The 17,212-nt window shown below is 37.8% G+C and overlaps 1 long non-coding RNA gene across 1 annotated transcript in view; it reads right to left on the bottom strand.

Moving 5' to 3' along the window:
- Window positions 1–15,119: 15,119 nt before the first annotated feature.
- The window catches only part of LOC137759616 (uncharacterized), a 76,967-nt gene continuing 74,874 nt past the window's right edge, over window positions 15,120–17,212 (bottom strand). The window contains exon 4 of the long non-coding RNA XR_011073116.1: window positions 15,120–15,200. This is a non-coding gene — a long non-coding RNA (uncharacterized lncRNA). The remainder of the gene's footprint in view (window positions 15,201–17,212) is intronic.

Below are 17,212 nucleotides of genomic sequence, written 5' to 3' on the forward strand. Positions count from 1 at the left end.
CTCCCAATGTAAATTGATGCAAGCACTATGGAAAACAGTATGGAGGTTCCTTAAAAAACAAAAAATAGAGCTAGCATGATCCACTCCTGGGTATGTAGCCAGAAAAAAATGAAAACACTTTTTTGAAAAGATACGTGTACCCCAGTGTTCATAGCAGCAGTGTTTAGAATAGCCAAGATATGGAAGCAACCCAAGTGCCCATCAACAGATGGTTGGATTAAGATATACACATATCTATCTATCTCTGTATACACAATGGGATATTGTACTTAGTGAAATAAGTCAGTCAGAGAAAGACAAATACTATATGATATCACTTACATGTGGAATCTAAAAATAAAATAGAAATGAATGTATATGCAAAGCATAAACAGACTCTTAGACATAGAAAACAAATGTGTGATTACCAAAGGGGAGAAGAAAGTGGAGGTGGGACAAATTAGGGGTATAGGATTAACAGATACAAACCACTACATATAAAATAGATAAATAACAAAGATATACAGTTACAGCACAGGAAATTATACCCATGATCTTTTAAAAACCTATAATGGAGTGTAATCTGCAAAAATACTGAATCACTATGCTATACACCTGAAACTAACACAACTATACTTCAGTTTAAAAAATCAAATTCCCAGTTCCCATCAGTGCCTCTTAATCAGAATCCCCAGGGGAGGGGATTACCTAGGTTTTAGCCTGTTTTAAGAGCCCCTGGTAATTCTTATCAAGAGCAAAGTATAGGAAATGCTGTTTGAGAAATTCCAAGTGTTTTAGGAATTGTGGTATAGTTAGTAGTGTGCTGGAGCTGGCTTGATTTGCAAGCTGATTGTGCATATCTCTTCCCAGATCCACGTTGGGTAAATTCTTGTTTGTAAACTGAAATTGTTCATAGTAGGAGTACTTATACCACAGAAATTGGCAAATGCTACAAATAAGGGCATTTCCCCCCCAAAAAAGCCAGTTTTTAAACATTTATGTGCATACCACTGACTACAGAAGTGAACAAAGGAAAATCGTTGCCCTCGTGGAACTCACATTCCATTCTAACTGGGGTGACGGACAAAATAAGTAAGTGAATTATGTTAGAAGTATGTTAGAAGGAGATAAACACTAAAGAGACAAAGTTGCAGAAAGAGATAAGGAGTATGCGAGATGATGGGCATTGCAATTCTAAATAAAGTGGTCAGGAAAGTCTTCACTGAGAACATAATATTTTAGCATTAATTTGAAGTAGAGGAGGGAGTAAGCCATGCATATAGCTAAAAGAACAGTGGTTGGGACAGAAAGAAGCATCAGTGGGAAGGCCCTGAAACAGGAATGCTGCAAGGGGCCCACTAGAGCTGGAGCTAAGTGAGGAAGGGGTAGAGTACTAGGAGATGAGATCCTACAGGTAATGGATGAAGAAGCAGGAGAGGGGTGGAAGGCCAGAATATGAAGGGTCTAGAAGGCCGTTACGAAGACTTGAGAGAAATTAATAGGAGCAATTGCAGATTTTTACAGAGTTAAAATATATTATCAAATGTTAACTTGTTAGATTCCCTGCTGAATTCAAAGGTGACTTCCAAATTGCTTTCTTTCTGCTAGTTTAACCTCTAGACTTGCCTTGGTAGCCACTAGTCACAGATAGCTATTTAAATTTAAATTAATTTAAACATTAATTATTAATTTAAATCTATTAATTTAAGTTAAATAATATTAATTTAAATTATTTAAAATACAATAAAACTAAGAATTTAGTTCCTTGCTTGCAGTGGCCAAATTTCAAGTGTTCAACAGCCACAGGTGGTTAATAGCTACCATGTAGGACAGCACAGATGTAGAACATGCCCATCATTGCAGAAGGTTCCATTGGATGGGGCTGCTCTAGGCAGTAACCTTGGTGAGATTAACTATAGACTGGGCACTAAGAAGAACTACAATCCTGCAGCCTATGGAACAAAAACCACATTCACAGAAAGATAGACAAGATGAAAAGGCAGAGGGCTATGTACCAGATGAAGGAACAAGATAAAACCCCAGAAAAACAACTAAATGAAGTGGAGATAGGCAACCTTCCAGAAAAAGAATTCAGAAGAATGATAGTGAAGATGATCCAGGACCTCAGAAAAAGAATGGAGGCAAAGATCGAGAAGATGCAAGAAATGATTAACAAAGGCCTAGAAGAATTAAAGAACAAACAAACACAGATGAACAATACAATAACTGAAATGAAAACTACACTAGAAGGAATCAATAGCAGAACAACTGAGGCAGAAGAATGGATAAGTGACCTGGAAGACAGAATGGTGGAATTCACTGCTGTGGAACAGAATAAAGAAAAAAGAATGAAAAGAAATGAAGACAGCCTAAGAGACCTCTGGGACAACATTAAACGCAACAACATTCGCATTATAGGGGTCCCAGAAGGAGAAGAGAGAGAGAAAGGACCTGAGAAAATATTTGAAGAGATTATAGTGAAAAACTTCCCTAACATGGGAAAGGAAATAGCCACCCAAGTCCAGGAAGCGCAGAGAGTCCCATACAGGATAAACCCAAGGAGAAACACACCGAGACACATAGTAATCAAATTGGCAAAAATTAAAGACAAAGAAAAATTATTGAAAGCAGCAAGGGAAAAATGACAAATAACATACAAGGGAACTCCCATAAGGTTAACAGCTGATTTCTCAGCAGAAACGCTACAAGCCAGAAGGGAGTGGCATGATATACTTAAAGTGATGAAAGGGAAGAACCTACAACCAAGATTACTCTACCCGGCAAGGATCTCATTCAGATTCGATGGAGAAATCAAAAGCTTTACAGACAAGCAAAAGCTAAGAGAATTCAGCACCACCAAGCCAGCTCTACAAAGGAACTTCTCTAAGTGGGAAACACAAGAGAAGAAAAGGACCTACAAAAACAAACCCAAAACAATTAAGAAAATGGTCATAGGAACATACATATCGATAATTACCTTAAACGTGAATGGATTAAATGCTCCAACCAAAAGACACAGGCTTACTGAATGGATACAAAAACAAGACCCATCTATATGCTGTCTACAAGAGACCCACTTCAAACCTAGGGACACATACAGACTGAAAGTGAGGGGATGGAAGAAGATATTCCATGCAAATGGAAATCAAAAGAAAGCTGCAGTAGCTACACTCATATCTGATAAAATAGACTTTAAAATAAAGAATGTTACAAGAGACAAGGAAGGACACTACATAATGATCAAAGGATCAATCCAAGAAGAAGATGTAACAATTATAAATATATATGCACCCAACATAGGAGCACCTCAATACATAAGGCAACTGCTAACAGCTATAAAAGAGGAAATCGACAGTAACACAATAATAGGGGGGGACTTTAACACCTCACTTACACCAATGGACAGATCATCCAAAATGAAAATAAATAAGGAAACAGAAGCTTTAAATGACACAATAGACCACATAGATTTTATTGATATTTATATGACATTCCATCCAAAAACAGCAGATTACACTTTCTCCTCAAGTGCACACAGAACATTCTCCAGGATAGATCACATCTTGGGTCACAAATCAAGCCTCTCTCCAGAAAGTGGGCACAGAGGGAACTTACCTCAACATAATGAAGGCCATATACGACACACCCACAGCAAACATCATTCTCAATGGTGAAAAACTGAAAGCATTTCCTCTAAGATCAGGAACAAGACAAGGATGTCCACTCTCACCAGTATTATTCAACATAGTTTTGGAAGTCCTAGCCACGGCAATCAGAGAAGAAAATGAAATAAAAGGAATACAAATTGGAAAAGAAGAAGTAAAACTGTCACTGTTTGCAGATGACATGATACTATACGTAGAGAATCCTAAAAATGCCACCAGAAAACTACTAGAGCTAATCAATGAATTTGGTAAAGTTGCAGGATACAAAATTAATGTACAGAAATCTCTTGCATTCCTATACACTAATGATGAAAAATCTGAAAGAGAAATTATGGAAACACTCCCATTTACCATTGCAACAAAAAGAATAAAATACCTAGGAATAAACCTACTAGGGAGACAAAAGAACTGTATGCAGAAAACTGTAAGACACTGATGAAAGAAATTAAAGATGATACCAACAGATGGAGAGATATACCATGTTCTTGGATTGGAAGGATCAATATTGTGAAAATGACTATACTACCCAAAGCAATCTTCAGATTCAATGCAATTCCTATCAAATTACCAATGGCATGTTTTATGGAACTAGAACAAAAAAATCTTAAAATTTGTATGGAGACACAAAAGACCCCGAATAGTCAAAGCAGTCTTGAGGGAAAAAAATGGAGCTGGAGGAATCAGACTCCCAGACTTCACACTATACTACAAAGCTACAGTAATCAAGACAATATGGTACTGGCACAAAAACAGAAACATAGATCAATGGAACAAGATAGAAAGCCCAGAGATAAACCCATGCACCTATGGTCAACTAATCTATGACAAAGGAGGCAAGGATATACAGTGGAGAAAAGACAGTCTCTTCAATAAGTGGTGCTGCGAAAACTGGACAGCTACATGTAAAGGAATGAAATTAGAACACTCCCTAACACCATACACAAAAATAAACTCAAAATGGATTCGAGACCTAAATGTAAGACAGGACACTATAAAACTCTTAGAGGAAAACATAGGAAGAACACTCTTTGACATAAATCACAGCAAGATCTTTTTTGATCCAGCTCCTAGAGTAATGGAAATAAAAACAAAAATAAATAAATGGGACCTAATGAAACTTCAAAGCTTTTGCACAGCAAAGGGAACCATAAACAAGACAAAAAGACAACTCTCAGAATGGGAGAAAATATTTGCAAATGAATCAATGGACAAAGGATTAATCTACAAAATATATAAACAGCTCATGCAGCTCAATGAATGCATCTAGAGACTGTCATACAGAGTGAAGTAAGTCAGAAAGAGAAAAACAAATATCGTATATTAACGCACGTATGTGGAACCTAGAAAAATGGTACAGATGAACCAGTTTGCAGGGCAGAAGATGAGACACAGATGTAGAGAAGAAACGTATGGACACCAAGGGGGGAAAGCCGTGGGGGGCTGGGGATGGTGGTGTGATGAATTGGGCGATTGGGATTGAAATGTATACACTGATGTGTATAAAATTGATGACTAATAAGAACCTGCTGTATAAAAAAGTAAATAAAATAAAATTCAAAAATTAAAAAAAACAAAAAAACAAAAAAAAATATAGGCTGGGCACTTGTTCTTAGCCTTTTCATGGATGGTACATTTTTTAAAAATTGAAATATAGTTGACATACAATGTTATATTAGTTTCAGGTGTACTACATAATGATTTGCCATTTGTATACATTATTAAATGATTACCATGGTAAATCTAGTAACTATCTGTCCCTATACAAAATTATTACAATATTATTGACCATATTCCTTATGTTGTATATTACATCCCTATGACTTACTTGTTATATAACTAGAGGATTGTACCTCTTAATCTCTTTCACCTATTTTGCCCACCCCTCACCCTTTCCTGCTGGCAATTGCCCATTTGTTTTCTGTATCTATAAATCTGTTTTTATTTTGTTTTGTTTGTTTGATAGCCTCTAGATCTAGCCATATTGTCATAAATAACAAAATTTCTTCTTTTTTATGGCTAATATTCCTGTGTGTGTGTGTGTGTGTGTGTATGTGTATATACATACATACATACCACAATTTCTTTGTCCATTCATCCATCAATGGACACTTAGGTTGCTTTCGTATCTTGGCTGTTGTAAATAATACTGCAATGAACATTGGAATGCACATATCTTTTTGAATTAGTGTTTCTGGGTAAATACCCAGAAGTGAAATTTCTGGATCATATGGCAGTTCTATTTTTAATTTTTTGAGGAACCTCCATACTGTTTTCCACAGAGGTTGCGCCAATTTACAATCCCACTAACAGAGGGTTCCCTTTTCTCCGTATTCTCACCAACACTTGTTATTTCTTGTCTTTTTGATGATAATCATTCTAACAGGTGTGAGGAGATATCTCATTGTGGTTTTGATTTGTATTTCCCTGATGATTAGTGGTGCTGTGCATTTTTCATATGTCTGTTGGCCATCTCTATGTCTTCTTTGGAAAATTGTCTATTCAGGTCCTCTGCCCATTTTTAATTTTTTATTTATTTATTTTTTTGGCTGCACCGTGTGGCTTGTGAAATCTTAGTTTCCCAACCAGGGATTGAACCCAGTCCCTTGGCAGTGAAAGTGTGGAGTCCTAACCACTGGACCACCAGGGAATTCCCTCTGCACATTTTTTAATTGAGTTGTTTTTTTGATGTTGAGTTGTATGAGTTCTTTGTATATTTTGGATATTAACTGCTCATCAGATATATCATTTGCAAATATCTTCTCCCATTCAGTAGGCTGCCTTTTCATTTTGTTGATGGTTTCCTTCATTGTGCAAGAGCTTTTTTAGTTTGACATCGTTCCATTTGTTTATTTTTACTTTTGTTTCCCTTGACTGAGGTGACATATCCAAAAAAATATTGCTAAAACTGATGAACTGATTACTGTAGCTTTGTAGTATAATTTGAAATCAGGGTGCATGATACCTCCAGCTTTGCTCTTCTTTCTCAAGATTTTTTTGGCTATTCAGAGTCTTTTGTGTTACAAATTTTAGAATTATTTGTTCTGTTTTGTGAAAAATGCCACCAGTATTTTGATAGGAATTGCACTGAATCTATAGATAGCCTTGGGTAGTATCGTTATTTTAAAAATATTAATTCTTCTAATCCATGAGCATGGTATATCTTTCCATTTGTTGTATTGTCTTCAATTTCTTTCCTCAATGTTATAGTTTCCCAAGTTCATGTCTTTTATCTTCTTGGTTAGGTTTACTCCCAGGTATTTTATTCTTTTTGATGCAATTGTACATGGGATTGTTTTCTTAATTTCTCTTTCTGATAGTTTGTTGTTAGTGTATAGAAATACAACAGATTTCTGTATATTAATTTTGCATCCTAAAATTTTACTGAATTCATTTATTATTTCTAATAGTTTTTTGGTGGCATCTTTAGGATTTTCTATATATAGTGTCATGTCATCTGCAAACAATGACAGTTTTACTTCTTCTTTTCTAATTTGGATTCCTTTTATTTCTTTTTATTGTTTGAATGCTGTGGCTAGGACTTCCAATACTACGTTAAATAAAGTGGTAAGAGTGGGCATCCTTGTCTTGTTCCTGATCTTAGAGGAAATGCTTTCAGCTTTTCACCACTGAGTATGATGTTGGCTGTGGCCTTTTTTATGTTGAGGTACATTGCATATACACTCACTTTGAATTTTTATCATAAATGGATGTTGAATTTTGTCAAAAGCCTTTTCTGCATCTATTGAGATAATCATGTGATTTTTATTCTTTGGTTTGTTAATATCATGTATCACATTAATTGATTTGCGAATACTGAGCCATCCTTAATTCCCTGGAATAGATCCCACTTGATCATGGTGTATGATCCTTTAATGTACTGTTCAATTTGTTTTGCTAATATTTTATTGAGGACTTTTGCATCTGTGTTCATCAGTGGAATTGGCCTGTAATTTTTTTGTGGTGTCTTTGCCTAGTTTTGGTATCAGTGTGATGTTGGCCTCATAGAATGAGTTCAGAAGTGTTTCTTCCTCTTCAGGTTTTTGGAATAGTTTGAGAAGGACAGGTGTTAACTCTTCTTTAAATGTTTTGTAGAATTCACCTTCTAAGCTGTCTGGTCCTGGACTTTTGTTTGTTGGAAGTTTTTAAATTGCTTTGTTAATTTTCTTGCTGGTAATCAGTTTCTTTGTATTTTCTATTTCTTTCTGATTAAGTGTTGGGAGATTGTACATTTTAAGGAATTTATCCATTTCTTCTAGGCTGTCTATTTTATTGGCATGTAATTGTTTGTAGTAATCTCTTATAATCCTTTGTATTTCTGTGGTGTAGGTTGTAACTTCTCCTCTTTCATTTCTGATTTTACTGATTTAGGCCTCTCCCTTTTTTCCTTGATGAGTCTGGCTAAAAGCTTAGCAGTTTTGTTTATCTCTTCAAAGAACCACCTCTTAGTTTCATTGACCTTTTCTATTTTTTTAGTCTTGTATTTATTTCTGCTCTGATATTTATTATGTCTTTCCTTCCACTAACTATGGGTTTTGTTTGTTCTTCTTTTTCTAGTTCCTTTAGATGTGACATTAGATTTTTTATTTAAAGTTTTTTTGTGTCCTGAGATAGTGTTGTATTGCTATAAACTTCCCTCTTGGAACTGCTTTTGCTGCGTCCCATAGGTTTTGGATTGTTGTGTTTCTATTTTCATTTTTCTGCAGGTATTTTTGATTTACTCTTTGATTTCTCCAGTGACTTATGGATGGTGTAGTTGCCCTAGCAGAACTTTTGGCAAGGACAACTTGGTACAGGCATCCTGGAGCCATTTGATTTCTGCTCAGATTGTAAGTTTCTATTTCAGGACCTTATTTCTTAAAGCAGCTTCACATAAAACCTGTAATCTTCTCCAGAGACATCCTCCAGTTCATTTATGTATTCATAAAAAGTGAGTGGTCACTGGCTATTACCTGGCTTGTATAACCTGTTGTTGTGAAAAGCAAGGATGAGGTAGATGCAAATTACTGGTCAAAAATGGCCCAAATTATAGCCTAGAGACTTTAATTTATTCATTTATTTATTTTGTGGTTGTTTTCAATACTAAGGATTCATATTAAATAGTGATTAAATCTAAGATGTATATTGCTCAGAGTCAAGAAATGCAAAACAACTCTTTAAAAGAAAGGATGTTTTGGAGGGTTAACTCAGGGTTCTTCACCCTCTACTTCTCCAGTGCTTCCTGAATTGGGAATGGAACCATCAAAACTTGGTGGTCTGACCAGGGACTTTTCTCTAGCTGGTTCTGTGTGATGAAGGGAATGCAGTCTCTAAACTTCATAAAAATGGCAGTTATCTTGTGAGCGTCTAAGCTGGCTTATTTGGAGCAAGGTGATTCATAAGCAGCTGGGAGCTCGTCCTTTATATTCTGCTAGAGATGTGTCCCCTCAGGCTAGGTGAGCATAGACCCTTTGGGCCAATGAGGCTTGCCCGGCCCTTGTGGTTCCTTGTGGATATTTCTCTGAGTTAAGACTAGGTCTTATGGTCAGGGTCATCCTCAGACTTCTCCAGCTTCCCTCATGCAGTGTTCTTTCCCTTTTCCCTCAGCCAAATACAGTCCAGAATTCAATAGACTGGCTTTTCCTCTCCCTCCAAGCTTGCCCTCTGGGAAGAATCTGAAAGGTTTATTCATGTTAAACTATAAATTACTGGACTTCCCTGGTGGGGCAGTAATTAAGAATCTGCCTGCCAACACAGGGGGACACGGGTTCGAGCTGTGGTCCGGGAAGATCCCACATTCCGCAGAGCAACTAAGCCCGTGTGCCACAACTACTGAGCCTGCACGCCACAACTACTGAGGCCCTCACGCCCTAGAGCCCGCGTGCTGCAACTACTGAGCCCATGCATCGCAACTACTGAAGCCTGCAAGGTCTAGGGCCCACATGCCACAACTACTGAGCCCACGTGCTGCAACTACTGAAGCCCACATGCCTTGAGCCCGTGCTCCTCAACAAGAGAAGCCACTGCAATGAGAAGCCTGCGCACAGCAACGAAGACCCAACGCAACCAAAAAAAAAAGACAAAGAAATAAAGCTCTAATTGTGGAATTTCAGACATCAGCTGAGGATCTGTCTACTTCCTCAGAAATAACATCATGTTTACAATTAGAGGAATTATATACATCTGATTTGCTTGGGACAGTCCTGATTTATACCTATTACCCTTGTATATTTATTAACCAGTGTTCCCTTTCACTTTCAAAATATCTGGATGATAAATTAGTTACCTTATTTATAACCCTTTCTCTGCCTAAAGCCTGAAGAATAGGTGCAAGGCAGAATCTTCTCAAAGTTACTTCCTTGAGTTGGCCGCCCCTAATAATCTCTAAGCCTTTCCCTCCTTTTTCAAATTTCATTCTCAAATTGGAAAGCACCAGGAAACAAATGACAGCATGTGGAGTATTACTTTTTTACAGCAAGTGGTTAAATAACGTAATAAGTCTTGGTCCTTGAATAAAATCCTAAAGGGGCACATCTTTTCAAGGCTGCTCATCAATTTAGTAATCTTGATTTCAAATATTTTCCTTTCTGCTTGTCTACGAAAACATGATTCCTCTGAGAACTCCCTTTTTTGAATTATTTCCTCATATTGGCATTTTGATTGGATTGATTCCACTTTCTATTTCTAGAACTGCAGTGACTTTATTCACAGATTTTTGTCTGAAGTGTACACAATTAGAATTTGTTATAATCTTGCCTTTGGGCCCCACATCTTATCTGAGATAAGAGCCTGGAGTATCTGGCATTTGCAAAATTCATTACCAGCTAGACTAGCCTAGAGGCAAACTGGAACACCAGTTACTAGCATGAGTTACACCTGCATGCATATAAATGGCATTTTAAGAAGAAGAAAGCATAAAGCCACAAAGTCATAACGTTAATTTACAGCTGGACTGTACCTATAAAAATCATACCATGTAGGCACTTACATTTTTAGCTGTTCTAAGTTCTCCACTGGTTTTTAGGAAAGTATATGTGTATTCATTTGGATTTTTATATCAAGGAAATAGTCTGACAGTTCTCTTTGCTTGTGCAGCTATTTTCCTTAAAAATTTCGTTATATATCTTACAACTTACCTTTATAAGCCAGGCCCAAAAGGATTTGTCTTGACACTTTCCTTAGCACTTTAGATTATAGAATTTCCAAATTCAAGCATGACCTAAGCATTTTCATAATTTTGCCCCTGTAACCCTCGGATTCCAATTAGTTAGAAATTAACCTATTTAATGTCCTTGGGAGCAAAGGGTTAAGTCCTAGCATCAAAGTTAATTTAAAACAACAGTTGGCCTCTTGTGCAAATAGTCTCTTCCACTTAAGGACACACTCCCCCCCTTTTTTTTTCCATTCCAAATGCCAGTTTACAATTCAGTGAGCTACTTTTCTATTTATAGTCTCCTCACCTTAAATGTAGTCCCTCAAATAGTATCAGGAGTTATTTCTAAAACACAAGAAAGGGATATCTATCTTCATACCAAAAAAAAAAAAAAATCTATGTTGGCCAGGAAAATTAGCTGTGGTAGTAATAGCAGAGACAATATGAAAACTATTAATGCAAATGAGAAGATATTAACAGTCTAACTCGTTCCATTAACCGAAGAACTTAGACAATGAAACAGTAACTGAGTAGAAATAAAAATGAACTTTCTATCTGAAGGAAAGGGAGGATGCATTCTAGCTAGACAGAAAGGTGATATCGAACTTTAATAATTAGAATCTCCAAACTTAAGGTTATAGTTAGAGAGATGTGCTGGTTGTGGACTAGGAAGGTGGTTTACTCAGGGGAGTGGACTTTGATGGGTCTTTAGGCCTTGGCTCAGAGTCAGCACAGGCCCTGAGACTCAGTTTTGTCAGGACATCTACAAGAAATCAGAAGAAAGGGAATGAGCAAACAAGAATCTTCATGTGTTCATTTTTAACTTTTAATAATTTGTATCTATATATGTATATATAGATAACTATGTGTATGTGCTTGCCTGCAGGTGCTAAATTATTTATTTGGATCTCAGGTGCAGAAGGTTCAGTTAATGACATTCTTCAGTTACTGGCATGTTATCATTATCGGTCCCACTGAGACCACTCTGTCCTATTTATATATCTATCTATCGATCCATTCATTTTTTTGATCATCATACTCTACTCCCATTCCCCATCCCCATAGGTAATTTAATGTATTTAATGTGTATCTTTTTATTTGAATGTGTTATACAAACTGTATATTATGTGCTTGTATTTTTAGTTTACATGAATAGTATTGCATTCTATATCTTTTGTCATTAAGTATTATATATTAAAGACCTATTCTTGTTGCTATATGGTACCTCTAATCCATTGCATTCAACCTGTTCACTCTCTCAGTGATGGCCACCCAGGTTACCTTCAACTCTCCAGAACCATAAACAAAGCTCTAATGAACGCCCTCCTGTGTGTTCCCTAAGAGAACAGTCTAATTGATGTAAACTTGATGTCTCATTGTCTTTGTGAAATTTTGTTTAAAAATTTTCTCCCATATGGGGAGCCAGTTTTCCCAACATCTCCTAAACAACTTGTTCCTTTTACGGTGATTTGTGTTTCCACTTTTATTGCATAATAAGTTTCAATTTGGACATGGGTATGTCTCTGAGCTCTTCTCTCTGTCCAAGTGCAAGTATTTATTTCCAGTGGGAACTCTGTACTCTCAGAGAAACAATAACGCCTGTAGACTCACCAGGGGAGCTCCCTCTCCCTTCCTGGTTTCTGATTACTTGGCAGATCAAATGAAGAACCAGAAAATTTCCTGGTGAGCATGGAGTCAAGAGAAACCATTTTAAGGGATGTTTTTATGTGTACATCTAATCCAGCTGAACAATCTCTGCCCCATAGAAGAACAATTCTCTGCTGAGCCAAATCTTTGTGAATTGTGCTTATATGGCTCTTCATCTCTAGGCTCCAAACAAATCCATTCCCTTTTTTTATATAGCATACTCATTCTTCAGGCTGCCATGGTACAAGTAATCAAAGTTGAGCATGTTTAGAACAATGGCATTCCAGGTTTGCCTTCTGAGATGACTTTGGGTCACCTCAGCTACAGTTAATTCAACAGATGCAAAGTAGTATATAGCTTTGGATACAGATGGGTTGAATCTTGGCTATACTATTTCTTAGCTATGGCATACATGTTTAATGCCTTTCCCCACTTCCATTCCCCACTTACCTCCATGTCTTCCTTGCTAGATTTTCTTTTTTTTTTAAGCTGGCAATGTGTCCAGTCTCAGGGGGAATGAATTGTGTTTCTAGCCACATACAGATGTGACACTTGGAGCAGAGATGGCCATCTTGTGACCATGAGGAAATAGCCTAAGATAAAAAACTTATTTATGATGGCACATCAGATAGATGGAAAGAGTCTGTGTCCTGAAGGACATTGTAGAGCTGTTGAATCAATCCTGGAACTGCCTACCTCCAAACCTCTCACTAAGTAAACAATAAGTGTTTTTGTGGTTAAACACTTGCTATTCAGCGTATGGTCTCCAGACCAGCATTGGCATCACTTGGTTGCTTATTGAAAATGTAGAATCTCACCCCCAATTCCCAACCTACTAAATTAGAACCTGCAGTTTAACAAGATCCTAGGTGATTCTTATTCACATTAAAATCTGAGAGGCAATCGTATTAGCCACTCCTCATAAGTTTTTATTTCTTGCAGCCAAATTCATCCTAATTGACACACTGTGACATTGACCAAGTTCCCTAAAGCATCTAAACCTGTTTCTTTATCTGTAAAATGGAGGGATAGTAATAATAATAGCACCTACCTTGTAAAAATGCTGCAATGAGTAAAGGAGTATGTAAAATGTGCTGCCCAATGTCTGGCATATAGTTCACACTCAGTGTTAGCTATCTCACTGGATTCTGCAAACATCCTTAGTGTAGATAATAAAGTTTGAGTGAAAATGCAATTCTCTGCCATTCTAGGATGGAAACTGGGTGCTTCCAGGACATCTGTAGGGCGAGGCTTTTATTGTCATTGTTGCTGCCAGGAGTATAGGACAGACTACTTCCAGTAGCTGCTTTCCTGAGAATTGACTATTGGCAACTTGTACCTACATGCAGCAGGTTTGATTTTATTTTTTAATTTCCTTAAGCTCAATAATAAAAGTCATTGTTTAGAAATGACTCGGTCTATTTAGCTGGACAGTAAAGATATAGGCCAGCAAACGAAAGCAAGGCACGTTAGAAAAGACTGTAGGACAAAAATGAGATTAAAGAAGAAAGGCACTTTAAATGCTTGGGTATGTGGTGACTGTGCAATAGGACGACTGGCTGGGACTTTAGTAAACTTGCGTATTAAGTCATCAAATGTTAAGCTGAGATCCCAGTAGACTTGATTTAGTGCAAAAAAATAATGTGTGCATGCCAAGCATGCCCTAAATGTAATGTAGTGTATCCATATCTCATAAAAATATAAGGCTCTAAAACCATTAACCTATTTACTATACTCTAAAATTAAAGTATATTTATCACAATATAAAGCATTCATTGAAATACTAAATGCCAATGGAAAAACAAAGGACCTGATGACACCTGAACTGTGCTAATCTCAGAACGTCCCTGTGAGGCTGCACTGCTTACTCTAGGCTGGAGGGGAATGTCAGGAGGATACTTTGCTCCAGACCCACCCATCCCAGGTGGTGAAAGGAAGGTGTGGGCCCAGCTGAATGTAAAGGCTCTGACAGCTCAGCAGGGCAAAGGTGCCTCAGTGAACTGCAGGAGAAATGGACAAAGTTTAAGCAAATGCTTGGTACGCAGCTAGGTCATCAGGGCAGAGCAAGGTTTCCCAGCATAAGTTAAACTTATGACTAAGCAAAACTCAAGACTACAAACAGACAGAAAGCCAACTTACCATGCTCACCATGGTTAATGAACATGTAATGGCCTCTGGATTAGGGGGCATAGCTCTGGTGCAGGACCCAGCAAAAGCGAAGCAAGGTCTCATTCTTCGGAACTCCTGGGATATTAAGCTAAAAAATCCAAAAGCAGGACTAAGCTTTATAAACAGTGTTGGAACCCAGCCTCAGGAAGCAGTGCCCATTACCAGAACAGGGCAACTCGTGGGCATAAAGAACTGCAACTCCTTAGTTCTCCAGTGGCAGCACTGACCAAGTCCCATTCTAGATCTCAGTCAGGGAGGAAGTGGTGGAAAACACAGGAGCCAGGGGTCAGCACTGCAAGAGGTCCTGCTTCTTTCAAGTACTTACAGATTGGGGGGGATGACTGGTGTGTGCCAGGCTGCTTAAGTGCTTTTTATCCCAGCCCTGGATGGGTGAATATAAGGCTCTGAAGGTGATAAACAATCCAAAATCCCAATGCCTAACAGAATAATCATTTCTTATTAATCTCATAGTCCAATTTGATTGGTTGGGATGAAGTAAATGAAGTAAGTAGAAGTTTACTCCACAAGTCATTCAGGCACTCAAGCTCCAAGCACTTTTCATCTGGTGGCTCCAGCATCTTCTCAGGTATTGGCATCCTCCATTGGTTTCTCTGCATCCAACAGAAAGGACAAAAGGATAGGGAGGATCTCAAGGAAGGTATTTTATGGGCTCAGATTGAAGGAAGATACATCATTTCTGCTTACTTTCCATTGGTGAGAATTAGTCACAAAGCACTGCCTAGTTGCAAGGGGAATGATAAATGTTTTCCAGAAGTATGTTATGGTAGAGGACACAATTTTAATAAATAGGTAGCCGGTCTGCCATGAGAGAAGAAAGCAGAGGTGGCAGCAGGAATGAGATGAGGCTTATAGGAAGTAGGTTAAAATGGTTCCCCTTTGAAAAAGTCAGTTTACTTATGGGGAAAGGCAAGAGATAATCATTTATTCATTGCTCTATTCATCCAATCAATAAAAAGTTATTAAAGATTGACTGTACTGAGCACATCAAGAAGAGTTTACTGGGCTTCCCTGGTGGTGCAGTGGTTGAGAATCTGCCTGCCAATGCAGGGGACATGGGTTCGAGCCCTGGTCTGGGAAGATCCCACATGCCGCGGAGCAACTGGGCCCGTGAGCCACAACTCCTGAGCCTGCGCGTCCTGTGCTCCGCAACAAGAGAGGCCGCGACAGTGAAAGGCCCACGCACTGCGATGAAGAGTGGCCCCCGCTTGCTGCAACTAGAGAAAGCCCTCGCACAGAAACGAAGACCCAACACAGCCAAAAATAAATAAATTAATAAATCAATTTAAAAAAAAGAAGAGTTTACTTAACAAATATTAGTAGAACACTTCTTATTGCCAAACAGTGTTCTAGGTGCTGGGAATAGAACTGCAAACAAAATCAGACAATGCCACTAACTTCTAGTTATTCATAGGTTAATGGGGAATATAGACATGGATGCAAAAAATATAATGGAAGACAGTTAATGTTATAATAGAGGTGCTATGGAAACCAAGAGGAAAATGCATCTGAATTTAACTGGGGTGGTGGAGGCCTGGAAATAATAATACAGCTAGTATTTTTCCTATGTGATAAACATTGCACTAAGCAATTTATACCCCTGATGTTATTTAATCTCACAAATATCCAATGAAGTTATTTTCCTCACTTTGTAGATGAGGAAACCAGAGCAGAGGAAGGTTAAATAACTTTTCTCACGTTGCTTAGCTTTTAAGAGATGGAACCACATTTGAACCTGAGCCTAGCAAATTCTGAAACCCATACTCTTTCCTCTATATGTCATTCTGCATTTCATTAGGCACAAGAAGATACTGGGGCTGGATCCTGAAATAAACAGGAGCTGGCTTGATGGTTGAGGTGCCAGGACCTTTCATGTATTGTGAACAGCGTGTGCAAAAGCATGAGGAGTGAAAGAACAGGTTTCATTTAAGGAAGTATTGTGAGTTGGGACAGACTAAATTAAATTATTGTAAAAAACAACCCCCAAAGTTGCAGTGGTTTAAAACAACAAAAATTTATTTCTCTGACACACTGTTCCAGGCAGGTAGGCAGTGGGTTTTACTCCACATTGTTACTCAAGGATCCATGAGGCCCCTCAAGTCAGAGTGGAAAGAAGGAAATCTAGAGAATCAAGCACTGGTTTTTTTCTGCCTTGGCCTGGAAGTGACACACATCAGTTCCCCTCAAAGCCCATTGACCATATCTAGTCACATGGCTCCAACTACTTGCTATAAGCTGGGCAGAAATGGGAGAAAGTGTATGAGAGAAAATGAGTATTGTGTGAGTATTACTGTCTGCTGCATCTTGCATTTACTTAAAAAATATTTTTTAGTTAATTTTTTAAAAATAATTAAGGTAGAATGCATCAAAGTGAAAAATTCTCATTCCCGACTTAGACCTTGGTCTGATTTTAACTTGTTTTAGGTAAATTCTCATTGGAGTATTTCTGGAGGGACTAGTTCAATTCTAGGCCAAACCAAGGTTTTGAATCTCTTTGAGCTGGTAGAGAGGTCCACATTTTCAGATCGAACCTTCCTTAGGTCCAGAACTGAACCACTATGCTCTGTGCAACACAGATTAACCTGAGCTGAACTAAACCTCTTAG

The sequence above is a fragment of the Eschrichtius robustus genome, chromosome 1 (genome assembly GCF_028021215.1).
Source record: "Eschrichtius robustus isolate mEscRob2 chromosome 1, mEscRob2.pri, whole genome shotgun sequence".
Classification (NCBI taxonomy): Eukaryota; Metazoa; Chordata; class Mammalia; order Artiodactyla; family Eschrichtiidae; genus Eschrichtius; species Eschrichtius robustus.